The 17,025-nt window shown below is 38.0% G+C and overlaps 1 protein-coding gene across 6 annotated transcripts in view; it reads right to left on the bottom strand.

Annotated features, from left to right (window-relative positions):
* Positions 1–17,025, bottom strand: part of LOC139989363 (putative receptor-type tyrosine-protein phosphatase mosPTP-1) — a 419,667-nt gene that overhangs the window by 222,753 nt on the left and 179,889 nt on the right. The window contains exon 1 of one of the 6 annotated variants that reach the window (XM_072007640.1): positions 1,626–1,919. The exons of 4 other annotated variants lie outside the window; for them this stretch is intronic. The gene's annotated coding sequence lies outside the window, so the exon portion shown is untranslated. Of the gene's footprint in view, positions 1–1,596; positions 1,920–17,025 lie in introns of those variants that run through there. One more of the 6 variants, XM_072007641.1, reaches the window with a different exon arrangement.

Genomic DNA, 17,025 nt, shown 5'->3' on the forward strand with positions numbered 1-17,025 from the left:
CCTCCCAGAGGGGATGTGAGGATTCGCGACAAATTCGATTCGCGCAAATTGGTAGACATCAAAGGCGCGGATAAACAGGCAGCGAAATGGTCGTGTTTTCTCTGGCGGATCGTATTATTGTCAACCGTGACTCCAAAAAGATTTTCCATGGTAAATCCGTTTTACGCTTCTCAACCATGTGATGTGTTGCGGTCACGCGGTGCAAAAGCCACGATATAAACCGAATGTAACGAAGTTGCGATAAGGAAAACTTGGCCCGCTTTGCTATGACGAACTGTTCAGAATTGCTTACTGTGGATGTATGTGTGTACAAAGTAGATAGAACGGACTACAAACTATAGATGAATTTCTGAAAGCCGCGTATTGTAAAATAAAAACAAAAGATTGGTGAATCAACGAGTGAATTTTACTTCTTGTGATGGAATGTTGTTATTCGAAGAGAACGAACTTTGTTTACGCCGAGATATAAATATGATGGGAGATGCCCATTCAAGGCAAAGGATGTTTTTGTTGTATGAAACTGCGTCATGTGAGAATTATGTAAATATGTACTGGTTTACGAGTGTTCGACAACTTAGAAAATTTTTACGCATATATCGTAATACATTATTGAAATACTTTTACAGCCGACCATAGATTATACTAGTTTAGAAGGAAATCTTTAAAATGTATATTATATAAATATATGTATTTATTTATTTATTTATATACATCTTTTTAATCTCATTCCATAACTTTATTAGAGCTGCGTTTTTGTGTCTAGCAATAAGCATTTATATTATTGGAATTCATATAATACAAAAGGACGTTCAGATAAGTGGATTTCATCAACACGGATTCATTTAAACAAGAATTAATTAAAATTTCATTCATATAAACGAAGTTATACGCATTAACTTTCCTATGCATACATGAACACGAAATAATATTAGGTTTCTAAAAAGAAAATCTAAAATTTTATTCAATTTATTTTATACTTTATACGACGGTATTTAACGCGTATTGCAAGCGATATCTCATTACTTTCGCGTTATAGGACATGTGCATATGAAATGTCTTTTCTTTGAAATTTACATAAGAAAGAGGATATTTATTATAAATCACATACATAGTGTTAAGAGCATTTGCAATAAAAATATAATAATATACAGTTTTCAGTATTTTAATTTAGAATACTAAAGTGAGTATTTTAAACCAAAATGCTTATATGATTTTTATTACACGAACTAAAATTTAGGAAAGCTGAGGCGAAAGTTCTTCAAGACACATATTTAGCATTTTGGACCAGTTAAAAAAATCCTCTATTCTGACTGTAAATAATTTTTTAAACAGAGTTCTATTCCAAGAGAAAATATACTTTTAAAAATAATGAATTCCTATAAACCTATAACAATATAATTAGTTTATCATTGGTGGAATACACTGTCATACAAAAATATCGATAAAATTTACTTATGCTTCGAGGAAACTGCGATTAAGGTTATGTGAAGAAACGACATCTCATATCCAACAATCTAATATTTCCGTCAAAAACTTATACAACAGAATAATTTAACGCCGACTTTGTTAATTACGCGACGATCGAGTAACTCGCACCGGTATTTGCATTCAATTTCTTGCCTTACCTTTGTATGCGAATCTGCTTGTCGATAATTCCCTCTAAAGCATCGTAGACAACAAGGATCTGGTCTCTCTCTTGATAAGTCCCTCAGACTTCACAAAACACATACCGAGGCCAGTGACGTAAACGGTTCGCATATTAAACACGATCACCACTATACAATGCAAGTTATAGTTGGTAAGACTCGCGTGTAAGATTCTAAGCGCATTGAATGAGAAATGAGAAGCGAAACACTTATGTATACTTGCTACACGCGACACGAGGCATATCATGGTACGATGTTGCCGAAACGCGAGACAAAACACGACTAACCTCTCGTATACACGACTCGAAGTTCGCCTTGAGCGACCGAGTCGAGGACGAAACGAAGCGTATTTACGTTTACATTATTTAATGTAAATATCCTTCGGATGTCTTACCACGTCGATAATCGTATACTTCCTATCGATTCAGAAAATTCGCTCACGAAGGTATTCGAACACTTGTATGCAGGTTGTGCAACACAATACGAATATATTCTGCAATATGTATCTTTTCCTGTAGTAAAAGCACTAGTTCAGACGTAAATGTGATTTGGTAAACACAGAGATACGATGCTCGAACTGAACACAAGTATCTTGGAAATAAAAATAAAATACGATAACCGTACGAGGTGCGTTCGCTCGCTTAAAACTCTGCCGACTGCTTCTTCCGCCTATCATCTTTCGACCAATCACGTTCTGGCATCGGTAAACGAGCGCGCTTTATGAAACTCTCTATGAAACATATAGCGTTCTGTGATCCTACGCTATGTGTTACAAAAAACGTTCCGAAATTTTATTAGCGCTATTGTGAGCCTCGATTATCATGATTATATTGATAAAATTTGAAAATGTAGCTACATAGAAATTAGAACATATTTACTGCAAACATATATTTAACGAGAAATTCGCATTAGCATGAATAGTCGTTTTAAACATATAACTTAATAAACGTTATAAACGTAATAAACGTTAAAGATGGTCACACTGAATACCGAGGTTTATTAATATATTTGATTATCGACGGTCTAAATATTTGTGTTATATCTACAAAATACGTATGTACTTGCAGTAAATATCTTGTAATTTCTATACACATTTTCAAAATGATTTCAAAATATATCAATATAATCGTGACAATCGTATCTCATTGTGTTAATGAAATACTAAAATATTTCATATAACACATGCGATATAGACATAACAGTTTTCTATGCTTTTCACGAGCCTATATTTCACATTTTATAAATCCGAAGATAACGTATAAATCGAATAATCCACTATATGAAATCTTTAATCAATACACACATTGATTGGTTCGTTAAATACGTCATACAGTGATCGAACATAGTAGAGACAATTTTTTACAGATCTCAATTTAAAACCATAATTCCATTTCGAGATTTAAATACGAGATATTGGAGATATTGAAAATAGATGGACAGGAAAATGATTTTAACGTGATCTGCACTAATTCGAAAAAATAAATGGGGAAAAGTCATTTCTTTCTGTTCTATGTAATTCCTAAGAACAGTAATTTTTTCTCGGGCAACGTTTTATTATTTTATCGTTTATCCTATCAAACACAGCGCACAACTAGGCCAGCTACACTAACTTATAAAATTATATAGCATGTTTTCATTGACATTGTAAGGAAACACAGCTATGATAAAATACGAAACCAATCTGGAAACATACATATGCATATAGAAATTATTACATATAGAATTACATTATTATATACAGAAGGATATTTATTGCAAATATATATTACAAAGAAAATTAAAACAAGTAATAAGTATTAAAATTGAGCTCCGTATTGAGACTTGTTCGTATAATGGATAATTGATTGCTTAAATTTTTTTGTAATCTCTACAAAATTCATAGATACATATGTCAAATACTCCTAATATATGTATATTATAATGTTTGTTTCACATTTTACTTCAATATAATCACAATGCCCGAGTCTCGTAACAATGACAATGAAATTTCAAAACATTTCATGTAACGCATAATATATTTAGAAAACGTGCCTACTAATGCGCGAATGCTAACGCGAGTCTTTGTATATCGTAACTTTTTCTTTACCCATAAATGAGCAAGACTTGCTCGTTGAACTCATTTTCATTCTCGAACCTCTCTCGTGGTTACACTGCGAAAGGATCAATGAATGAAAGTGCAGCTCGTTCGCATCGATCCGCGCGTAATAACGTCGTCCAGGTGGAACACTCTAACGGAACGCGTCAGAAGAACGCAAATTATTCGCGCGTTCGTTGAATAAGTTGACTATCGATTCGCCGTGAAGTGCCCGGTGCTGTGGCCAATTAATTACCCGCAATTTAGCGGGTCGCGATTGATCACTGCGATTTACTGGAATTCCACGTGAAACCGTGGGCTCTTATAGCACGAGAAACGACTATTACTCTTGGACGGAACGCGGCGCGTGCACGCGTTCATGGGACGATAAACGAAAAATGCCAGCGGCACCCTTCCTCGTGTAAACTTTACGCCGTGATCCGCGGCCAATTACGATCACGAAGAAGGTAATGGAACTTTTCAGTCGAGAAAGCCTATAGCTGATGTATTAATCACGCCTGCGAGACACGCACGCCGAACCACTTTCAGGGTAAATTATAATTAACAGGGAAATTATGCCTGACCATGAGATCATGATCGGTGGTGACGTTTTCATCGAGACGCACGTAACTTAAGGATTGGAGAACGATACTGCTGATCTTCGCGTGTTATGAATAGCGTGTATGAATATTCGTCCAGGAGAATGAAAGGTGTATGTTTTTAATTATTCCAGAATGATTAATTGCGGAATTTAGATTATTTTCTAGTTAGATTTAACTCCTTTTATATATTTTTAGAGAATTAACATTTTATTAAAAAAATATATATATCAGATAACTTTTTGATATTTAACATACGAGACTCATTACTAAATTAAACGCACACATAATTTCTTTGAGGTTTGATCCTACGGTGGCATCGATTATCTTAAGCAACGTGTTTCTGGAGTCGCGCACCATTCTATAAGAGATTGACCGATACGACGATTGGCATACGTAATTAATTCGAGCAATCTAATTTTCGCAAGTGGCTTCGAGCGGATAAAATCAATCGGAAACGCTCCAGAGCGATTAGTTTTCCTTCGCTTCTTCTTCTCTGGTTGCTGAATTTTCCACCATACACACTACGCTCATCGTTCTAAGCCTCCTACTATTCTCAACTGGGTAACAAATCGCGATCGCGTTACTAAGCAATTTCTCGCGTGGAATGAGTCTCCTCTCGCGATCGCTCCGGGATAGAAACAGACACGTTGCGGATAATGTATTCGCACGGAATGGTGCGTGCACGCGAGGCGGACGAGTACACGCGAGCGCCCGAACCTTTTGTGCGCGCCTGCACGCCGGAACAATGGATGGGTAAAGCTTCTGATATCCGCGCGATCACGACAAAGAGGAGCTTTCCGCGCTCGTATAAAGGACATCTCTGCTCGGGGCTCTCCGCAGGATCGCAACGTAAATCATCGTTATACGAGGGGCCAGCCTTTAAAAGCTTCGCGGTGAGCTCACAATTAGAAGGCGGGAGTTGGTGAATTTTGACGAGCTGCTCGCTGACTATTTAATCTTCGCACGCGCCGCGAGTGAATGCCAAGTGACAATCGGATGGGCGGAATTTCGAATACCGGCCCGCTATTTTAGCATTCATTAGTACTTTGGTACTGCTGCGGGAGGAAATGTAGGTAGGAGGATTGAAGGTTCTAAACGAGGATTGTCTTCCAGATTCCTCGATCTATTGAAACGAATTGAATTTATACTAGAAAATTGAATATATTGATTGAACATATTAATTAAAGAATAGATTAAAATGTTGAATTTATATTTGAAAGTACGAATTGAATTTACACTAGAAATGACTTTGAATTCCAAAAACCTAAATTTGGATTTGATTTTGAATGTGAAAAGTTGAATTTGGATTTGATAAATTGAATTTAAATTTGGAAATTTAAATCTGAACTTGAAAGTTTAAATTCGAACGATCGAGTGTGACCGACCGAGATACAAATGTAGTATATTGTCCAATAACAGTATAAAGTAATCGAATTAAGTTCCAAGTTCTGTCAGTCTAAAATAATCGAATTAAAAACTTGAGGCTGTGAAGCTAGACATATTCATAACAGAACCATCGCGTGAAAACAAATATCTGTAATTATATTTAAACAAACTACATTGCGATAGTTGATCACGAAAATTTGTCTTGAAATCCTAGATAATGATTCGTTATGGAGTTTTCCATAACAATTAACCTTACAATGTACGATAGGAATTTCATACGAACAACACCGGTATCCAGGTGGGCGTTCGAACGGCTTAAGTTGGATAGTGTCACTATAATTTAATATCATCCTACGCTAGTGTCCGATTTACGTGCGTAATGCATGAACAAGGAATGTCTGCGGTCTCCCAAGGCGGAGGCTCGGTTAATTGAACATTAAATTACGTTAATCGAAAATTGGTCGCGCTTAACCAACGAGAGCACGAGTTATGGCTAACGCTCGTGCGTTCTTTGTCGCCTTTGGTGAAAATATTCTTCACTGTTGCAATTTGTAGTAATAATTGATGCCCTGTGGAGCACGCCATTTCTTTCCATTTATATAATAATAACAGTAGGAACTTAATTAAATCAACGTTGAACTCATCAAATATAAATTATAGAAAATTCCAGATGACGGACGTGTTACTTAATGCAATTAGAAGATCGTGTTAAAGCTTTCAGAAAGTGAATTACATTTTCATTAACTACATACTACTGTCACCTTCATATTATATTTATTATATTTGTACTTTCATATAATGATTTCAATCCTCTTAACTTCTAATTATAAGCACGGTAAAACCTCGTTTAACAGAATAGTAATTAACAGAACGGTCCATTATGGGGAAAACAATAAAAAATTTGAGAGTAGTCGATTTTATGAAATATTGGGGAAAAAAGTAGATACTGGAAAAAGTTGATATATGTTTATTAAAAAAATGTTTGTTCCGATTTATCAATGTTCTGAACTCTCATTTTCAACAAATACTTTTATCTCTGTGCATTATTTTGTATATCACTTTAAAACGCTGTATTTTCTCGTCCATGTATGATTTTAATTTTTAACTTTTATATATATATAGGATATAAACGCATCTTTTTTAGTATTCCGTGCAGTATGAATCGTCAACAATCGAAAATTTCACAGGCTAATAACATTCACAAAAATACAAAGCAAGTGGTAGACAGTAAATAAACTTCCCTTCTATGAAAATAAAATTATTCAATTATGCAAAACATTCAATTACCTCGCTTAGTGTCGTGATTAATTCGAATGATCAAAGTTCTACTGCAGATAGCCCACTTGTTCCAACTATATCCTAATCATACGTTCTAATCATAATTACCGAATTCATTAAAAACGCATCAATCAAATCTCAGAAATTCGTTCTCAACGCATTGCGTATAACTTCACCTACGAATATCGATTTCGTTAGAAATCGTTTTGAATATCTGATTAACGTGACTTCCATCTATAATAGATTTGCAGAAAGCTCGGAAGATTTCCAGAATTCAGTAGTGAGAAGGAGAAAGCTAAAACCTATGAACGGTTAACGGAAACGAATGGTATAAACATAGAAACTGGATATCAAGTTTTGACTTATCTCGGATGTTCCGGCATTGAAGAACATCGCGGTCGAAGATTAGGAAACGAGACCCGTACGAACAAGTGGCTCTAGTAATCCGAACGAATTTACGTTCGTTCGGATGTCGACCGATCAGGACCGGCAAGATCTCTCTGCTAGGAACAGCAGAACGATAGGAAATCAATATTTATGGGGACACCGTGACGATGGGACACTGGTTGATTTCCATTTGCCTCCGGAACCAAATCGTAGCTTTTGACGGTATGAATTTCATTACGTACGCGTGTGCAACAACGAAATTTTGATTATTGGCTAAAATCGAAATATAGCTCTTTGGTTTAAGATAAAAGCAACAGAGCGGTAGGGCGAGATATACTCTAAATGAGAATGATAATACTTTTCTACTAATAACTTTTTGTATCTTTCTTTTATGTCACATTTCTCCGTTTCAAAAATTGTTTATCGTAATTTTAGAGTCCCACATTCTAAAGACAATTTATGTAGAATTATACTGTAGAATATAGCTTCAGAAAGAGAGATAAATAATAGCGGAGCATCATGTTACTTTGATAATATTATCATGAAACTCGCTTTTATTATGATCAGAAAAATCAAGTTTCATGGTCTAATACTATTGTATGGTCTAATACTATAATGGTCTAATAATATTGTACTTAATGAATTGAATCTTAAGAAATATTATATTCTAAGTTTTCCTTATATTTAAAAATAAAGAATAATTTCTCTTACTCCGTACGTGAGATAGAAACATTACGTACTTTTTTCTAAAAGAATATACACGGAAAATTTACATTTTTCCCGAAATTGCTTCCGAATATCATAGATACTACCACACAGTCGAACAAGTGGTTCGATTCATAAACTGAACGGAATCATTCCGAAAAATGTAGAAAAATCAGCTTATCTATACTCAAGAGCAGCACGATAGAGAAACGCCTGAATCAAAAATATTTTATACTGACCTGGATCTATAATTATATTACATAGCTAATTCGGGTTAATGGTGTCAATCGGATTGCGATTAACGAAACGAGGACCATTTCGCGGCGTAGATTTCTTGGCTATGTTATACGTACCTGAAACAGCAAACGAAAATTGTAGGGTTAGAAAGACCTGTAAAAAGATTAGCCGGTGATGTCGACTATAACTACAACGACGTTTGTTAAGCAACTATTTGATATCCTGCTGGGTAGAACTGAGCCGTCGAATAAATGGACGGGGGAAGCCGGGGAATATTTGAGAAGCATGAAACGGGTAGAATAATATTATAGAAATGGGAACGTAGAATGTTTGAGAATATGGAAATAAGGGGAAAGCGGAATATTTCTCAGACAGCCGGAGTAATAGGACTATAAAATATATATACAGGATCTGGTGGCCGTATTAGAAATACACGGCGTTGGTAGCTGCCTAATAACGGATGCGCTCGGGATATCATGAGAAAAACGCGGAGACGAGGTCATCGAAACGAGATAGACCGTTCTCGATTACGTGTTCGTTCGTTCACCGATTACATGATCGTTGATCGGTACTTCGTCTCGTCTTATCCATGAAAATAAAATCATGAGTAATATATCGTGACCTCGGGCTATTTTTCTTCTGATGCAATATTCATGGGCAGGCTTACGAAGTCTTGGAGAGAAGTTCGCCTCAAGACAGGATATCGGATCAGGTAAAATCTGTTGGTGAACGTGAAGGCCGCCGTTACCATTGTTAGACTTGCATACGCTCCACGGAACTTCCAAGAGTCGTCGGACAATCGCGATAACTCAAAATCGCTTCCGTCGTGCGTGAACGTCGATTTTTGTATGGATAAATCGTTAAGTCTCAAAGAGCAACAAAAATTTGTATTATATTTGTTTTACAACTATATGTTTTAGATACTAAATGTTACATGGTAATGTCAGCGCAAGGATAAAGGGAATATATTTAAGAACAATGGAGGTATTTTATAAATATTAGACATAATTATTAAAGCAACTCAAAATTGACTTTGTCAATGGAACTTTAATTGGTTGCTTCACTATGTGATATATTGCCTCGGTATGACGATACTTTGACGTTACGCGTATTATATTTCGTCACATATACAACTTCGAACAATTGTCCAAATATAGACATAGCTTTCTAGTTCTTTTCTTTCCTACTTAACTCCTACTTTTCCGACTTAACCTACGAGAATTAAACAATACTCGGACGAAGGACCCAGTGAACATCTTTGTTCGAAAAGTAAGAAAGAAACGATCGATTTTGTGGGAACGAGACGGGGACAAGGAAATAAAGCGCGGTATCTATGCAATTCCGAGGGGAGGCTTTCAAGCTCATCGAGATCCTTCGAGGCGGCTGCAAAACTTTAATCGCCACTTCGTTTCTTGAGGCGGGAAAAGCCCGAATGAGATGCTAGAAGGGGGAGAAATCCTTATGATTAATTCAGCGCATTATCGTGGCGACTATTAGAAGAATAGATTTAAATAACGAAATAGTTCTGCTTACACGGTTCTCTACTTTACCGGTCGGCCTCTCCTTGGTTAAAATACAGTCGCAAATTGAATTTGACAGTTACCGGGTGAAGACCTAATGTAAGCTCCTCGGAAAGCGACAGAAGACATTCTGCCTTGCAAATTACATTTTTAAGGGAAGCCCTCTATTTATCTATTTTGTCTTATTCTTCGTGTAATTATTTGCGCCATTACTCGAGGCATTTCTCCTTTCAAAGAGCTCGTTGAGAACGATAACGCAAGCTACCCTTGAATAATCAAATCAGTCTCAACAGGTATCCCGATATTCGCCGGAATTAGCGCAACGATGTGGTTCACTTCGGATGAAAACTCACGCGACCTCTAATAACGTCTATCAATCCAGTGTTTGTTGAAAGAAAGAGTTCCATCCATGGAAATGAATTCATCAATGAGTTTCACGTAGTTGGACGTCTGATAGAACGAGGGCACGAGTTGCGTGCTGAATCGAAGGATCCTTAATGAAGTCAGACAGGACCTAGCGCGTGCTGGAGAACTGCCGGATGGCCGATGGAAAATTTCCGACAGACGAAATCAATGATCGGGCGTTAAAGCGATTATTTGCGACGCGGCTGAAGACGGGAGAAGAAAGGGAGATTTTTGAGGTGAGTGAACACAATCTGGAAGAAACTCAAAGTTGGCTGAAATTCTCGATCGGTCGACAGACGTGGACGGCCGACACGCAGGGCAAAGAGTGGCTGCTGGAGAATTGCCAGGGCCAACCGACGGGAACGGTCCAGATATTCACACGCGATCATTTTGCAACGCGGTCGAGGAAGTCAGACGGTGGAGGAAAGCCGAAAACAGCACTGGACGGAGGAGCAGAAGGAATGGAGGGAAGCTTCCAAGGAGAAGATGCTGCACGCTCTCTTCCCCCCTCCCTTCTCGTTTATCCCAACCTATTCGAAGTAGAGTAAAGCTAGCGTGAACTTCGGGTTCCACTGTTCGCGAGGAACTCGGCTTAAACTTCGGATCAGTGCTCAGAGCAATTGCTCGGGAGTTTAAGCGGCGAGCTTGTCTTATCGGCGAGTGACTTTCGTTCGAAGAACGATACGAGCGGGAGCAGTTCAATCGTTCCATCGAACGTCGATACCGACGTGGCTAAGAATCTCTTTTGGTGGATGAAACGGAAAAATTCGAACATCCTGGGATAAACGATGTACGACCGTACAACCGGCAATTTTAATGGCGTGCTATAACGAGAAGTCTTGTTTACTTGAATTTCTCGTCCATTGATTCGAGCAAGGAAATCGTACGTCTTTTCGTGTTTGGCTCCACCTGTACTTAACCTATTAGCGCGTTAATTTTTCACACTGAGTGAGCTCTACAGGATGGATCACCGAAGTTAACATTCAAATGATTCACAAATTAAAACAATTTTCTAGTATCGTGGACAGATTGCCTAAGAAATATCGGGTGAAACATAAACAATGTTGCGAGAAAGCCTAAGTGCTGTCCGGCCAAAAGGGTTTGGAAACTTCAATGGGCCGAACGGCCCATCAATCTGTCGTCGGTTCTTCAATAGAAGAGTTACGCGAAAGGAAGGTCTACGTGACCATGACCGCGGTCGGTTACATAACACGTACGTGGTGAGACTATGGAAAAGACAAAGGGATGCTTAAGGGAGAGTCGAATTGTGAGGAGTTGTTAACTGAGAGTCGAATTGTAAGGAGTCGTTAACTAAAAGTCGAGTTATGAGGAGTTGAGTTGCCGAGCTGTTATGAGTTGTAAACTATTAGTTGTGAGTTGTGAATTATCCATTTAGTTGTCTTAGTTATAGCACTTTACTGTATTTAGTTTACGTTAAATAACCACCGTTTCTGAATATTTCTGAATAAATAAGTCCTATAATTTTTATAGGTCTTCATCGAGGTCCTTTCATAATTTGCCAAGTGCAAGAATTTACACAAAGTAACTTAATAGTTATTAACAATAAAACACTTAAATCATTATAATATCTCAGACCACCTGGCAGATGACTGTGCATGCCAGTGAGTTAGCCTGATGTATAAGTTTAATTACCTACGAGTCCCAAGGAAATACGTGTTTGTCCCTGACACGTGGGTAATCTAAGATACAAGTGTGTCGAGGAAAAAGAACAGACAAAACTTGGCTAGGAGGACGTGAAAATTGACCTGATGACTGGAGCCATGTTATTAGCGGAGCCTTTTTATGGTGGCGCTGAAATTGCTAGTCTTGTCTACCTATATCTACCATTAGAGCGAAATTAAGCGAGCGAACATGAAGCGACTCTTAAGGAGAATAAATGAACAACCCCTAATACATTCGTCAGCGAGTTAAACCAATTTTTTATTGTTCTTCCAACGAATTCGCGCACGGCATCGTAACGAACAGGCAGTAATCGTTACCTAGAAGGAAGTGTTTAATAAAGCACTCTGTATCGTTACTTATGTTGTAAGTAGCGTACCATGCTCGAGTTCTAAACGCGTTCAAGGAAACGCAACTCGTTCAGGCGATCCTGTTTCCCAGAGAACACGTTCCTCCATTCTTACGATGAGATTAACATGAAAACGTGCCGGATTAATTGTTATTAGTCGAACTTGGCGCAATCGTTTCTTCCAATTCCTCTCCTCTCGTGGTATAAGATAAAGAAGGAAATTGTCTTTTAGAAGATCTTGGCTCTTTCGGTATCTTCCATCCTGATACCATGAAGAATAATTCCCTGCATATCTCAGTATGGCCCATTGATCGTAAATCGAGAGGAAAACGTCGCGTAGTGGAAGCGATCGTTGCGTCGTGAAATTTTCAAATCCATGAAAATAGCTGAGAAACCACCTGCTTTTATCCGAAAAATTTGCGAGATGTTTTATTTACTTCGTATGCTTGCCTCTGATCCTCTTATCGTTTTACGAAATTCGACATATCGAACACTTACGAACACTTTGAACCGAGGAGGACACGAAGAAAGAAAGTTCTTCCAGGATCGTAGTAGCATTTTCTTCTCTCTCAAACAAAGCCGAATACAAAGTGTATGAGTCGTTTGAGCGTGTATGCGAGGAAGGAACGTTCGAGGCAGAAACGGTATGAAATGAAACTTTGTCGTGCGGTTGTATTGTTCAACCCCATAACCGCCTGTAAATGTGCTGGCATTTATTATTTCGCGTTTGCTTGTTCTTTCATCTGCGTTCTATTCTTCTTTGCGAGGGGTCTCGCAAAAGTTCCACCTGCCACCCCGATTTTTCTTGATATTCTTATCACTGCGATAGCCCATTAGAGAAACGACTTAATTTCGGGTCGAATGTTGTAGGGGTCATTGGTGACTGATGTTATACCTACCAGCTGTGACGCCATGTCGGCTACTAGTGAAAGTTTAGTGAATTAAAGATAAAGTAAACAATTAGATTTATAAAATCGACGGTACTTTAAATATTTCAGTAAAAGTATAAAAAATATAGTACATCATAAAGCATTAAATAAATTTTATATTTCAAAGCAACATTAATTTCAAATGAATAATAAAATTAATAGAATTAATAAAAAATTCGATACAGATACAGTTAGGAAAGTGATTCAACATTTTTGCCTAGTAATGTACATTATAATTGTGTATAATAGTGTATCATGCTGAAATAAATTAGAACGCGTGAGTTTTATGAACAAGATATATAAAATTCGCTCGTGTTAATTTTCTCTGCCATCTCTATTACACAGTCATTATACGATAAAACTTTTACCGCTAACCTGAATATCATAAAAATAAGTATCGTATCTTTTGAGTCATTTTTGGAATAAATGTTAAAGTTAGAAATACAAGACTTAAAACGTACAGTTTTATATATAAGTAGTATTAAAACATTCCATTTTCTCTGTACCTAAAAGAGTTAACTGGTACAATTTGGATTCAAAATCGGGATTGACGTCAATTGCCTGTCGAAGAAATCACCACGACGATGTCCTCCGTGACAATCGAATTATCGCCCGTCGAGGGAACACGTGCAATTGAATAATTATCGTGGGCTCTGTAAAGATGTCACGTTTCCTAGAAATGCGGCGGATTTGTCGCGGTAATGCTCATTCTTATGTAAATTTCGATCGGTTCTCCCTCTGAATTTCGTCGTTCCCACTGCAACGTGCTCACGATTTTTACATTCCCCAGTTTGAGATTTCGCCTACGTCGCCTATCGAAAAGTAAGGCTTATATATATATATAGTGACCCAAGGGAGTACTTGAACATTTAGTGTAAAAACCTTTTGTTAATATATACAGTATGTTACATAAAATATATTGAAGTTTCATTAGCACTGGAACGAGACACGACAGATTTAAAGGTGTACATAGAAGTTACAAAGTATTCGTTTCAAATATAATTTGCAGAGGTTATAAAGTTATTTGAATGTACAATTATCCATTGTATCAATAAATCTCAATATTTAGAAAGACCACTAATTTATAGATTTAAAACCATTGTTCATACCTTATCAGATGCTTTTACGATGTCTGGAAAATGTATGTTTGCAGTAAATGTCTCATAACTTCTATAGATATACATTTTCGAACTTGTTTTAAACTTTACCAACCTAATCATGCTAGTAATATTTCATTACAATGGTAATGAAATTTCAAAGTGTTTTATATAATACTCCATCTATAAAAGTTTTTATCGTAATAAGCCAAATTTTATGTACGAGGGGGAAAATATTTCCAAACAGAAAACTGTATGACGAACATCATGATTTTTCATCAAACCGAAACTAATTTCCAAGAGAATGGCTTTTCAATAAATTGGGCGAATTCAGACAATCTATAAAGAGTCACTAAATGTTGCACTCGTTCCTGTTTCATCATTAATGTACCGAAATTACTATATATAGATTATATTAAAATTCATCAAATCCGCTAGAGGTACCGAAAATACGAGCGACATTCCGTGTGAAAGCAATTTTTCGTGAAAAACACGCGCCAATGAAATTTCGCTGCACATTCTTCGCGCTCCTACCGCTCATTTCTCTAACTCTTGGCCGTTCATAGACACGAAAGGATGGTGCACAAAGCACGGGGGTTTATTATGCTCGTTCCGGTGATAATTCGCCTGATGGATGTCAATTAAACACGAAAACGTGGCCGGCATTCCACGCTCGATCGACGGTGAACAATTTCGCCGTGCTTTTTTTTTCGTGCCCTCTCTGCACGCCATTGAATTATGTTGACGATCTCTACACGGTAATGGCACCGTCCCTTTTATCGTGTATCATTAGTCCCTCACTCCATTTGCTTGTTAAATAAATTACGAACGACGCGTGTCCTACACGTGTACCTTTGTGTCCTCCTTTTTTTTATTATCGCGTACTGAATGATTTAATACGTATGAGAATGAGTTAAAACGACGATACGAGTACGAACGTTTCGACGGAAGATCCAAAGAATTTTTATGTAGCATGCTTCATGGTGATCGTCGACGTCTGCTTTAAGTTAGTTTATTCTATGTATAAACGAGTTCAGTGATAATTCATTCGTTGGAAGAACGTTATCCTTAGGACGAGACTAAAAGATATTGCATGAATCGTAAAAAATCCCAGGAAACCGGTACTGCGGTGGCTTTATCTATGTCTGTAGCGTAGCGGCTGCGGAACCATCGAAATGTAAAGCGAAAGACGTACAGGGCGAAAGAGGAAGGTAGCCGGTAGATATCCGAGTTAATCATACTCTTTTATTAGAGTAATTTGAGGATCTAATTATTATATGGAAATTTCCTTTTTCCCGCGGTGGTCTTTCCTACAATTTTTCTTTTAGAAGTTCCGAACTACCCCTGCAGCAATCTACCTTCCCTCTCCTCCGTCATTCTCTTTTCCCTTCTCTTACTTACTCGTACGGCACCGCTTTGTGTCGGGTAGTAAAGGACCGAGGCCGCCCCATTTCCTCTCTCTTTATGTCGAATGCTTTAAAAGTTCACCATCGTCGGAACTTTTGTCTCTTGCCTCTGAAATTAACCCTCCTCGCCTCTCTCGTTTCGTTTTCACCGACCCGACCATTTTGTCCCCATCCCGGTCGAGCATTAGCACGATGGTCATTTACTTCATTATCACGATAAGAACCACGGTGGTCGATGTAACTATATTTTTAAATTGTATCACCGTCCTGTGAAACGCAACCACTCTCGTCCAGCTACGTTTACGCCTATCGCGTAAAGTAGATCCTTTTTCACTGATCCATCCCTGGGATGTACTTCACGACGACGCGACTCGTCGAAATATTCCTACACCGACCGCCTTTCACGGCGGTTAATATAAAACCGTAATTTTAAACCATCGTTCTTGTTATCTCCGAACGTTTACATAACGTTTCGTATGTTATTAATCACCGCGACGGGAAATGTGATTGAGTTATAAGACAAACTAAGGAAAGCCGGAAGGAAAAATAGCCTGGTAAGAGCAGTGACTCAAATCACGGAGACTAGGAGAACCATTTGTATTTTCAAGTAGCGGAGTAATTTGATAATGGAAAAGGTTGGTCGATCTCCTTCGTGGGTCGTCGCCACCCCCGCACGATGTACGTTTTCGGCTTTTTAAGAAATTATACGCTCTTCAGGATCATTCGATGTTATATCCGCGAATCTTTTCTCCATTCTAACCGCCTTTCCGTTTTCACCTCTGTCTATGTCGTTCGTCGTTTCTCGAGTTTTCTTCGGAAGACACGGGGGCCACGATTGAATCACGCTGCTATAGGAAAACGAACACGTCCACGTTTGCTGAGAAAATGACACCGCAATTCCTTGCGGTGTCGTTAATTTTCTCGAGGAATTCGATCGAGCGGCCGCGTAATTTATTCGCATAAAAACACGCTCTGTGTTTCCCCTGTTGTGGACTGAAAAAAGGTCGTTTTCGAGAGAAGGACATTGCGCGATGATTAAGAAGCCGGCAAGAAGCAGTTGCGAAACAATCTTTGCTCGCCGCAGCGGAAGAGTTCCGCCCTCGTTACGTTTGCGCGTGAATGCGCAGTAATTTGAAGAAATGCGCGATCCCATCTGTAAAATTTCCTTTCATCGTTCCTGACACGCGAGTTATTCGAACAAAATATCACGTTTTCATACTCTTTGGATAGAAACATACTCTAACAGCGATAAATAAAAGTATGCCAAGAAGAACCGTTCTACTGATATGTACACGCGTGCTCATGAACGCTCATTGAAGCGTTT

The sequence above is a fragment of the Bombus fervidus genome, chromosome 7, assembly GCF_041682495.2.
Source record: "Bombus fervidus isolate BK054 chromosome 7, iyBomFerv1, whole genome shotgun sequence".
Classification (NCBI taxonomy): Eukaryota; Metazoa; Arthropoda; class Insecta; order Hymenoptera; family Apidae; genus Bombus; species Bombus fervidus.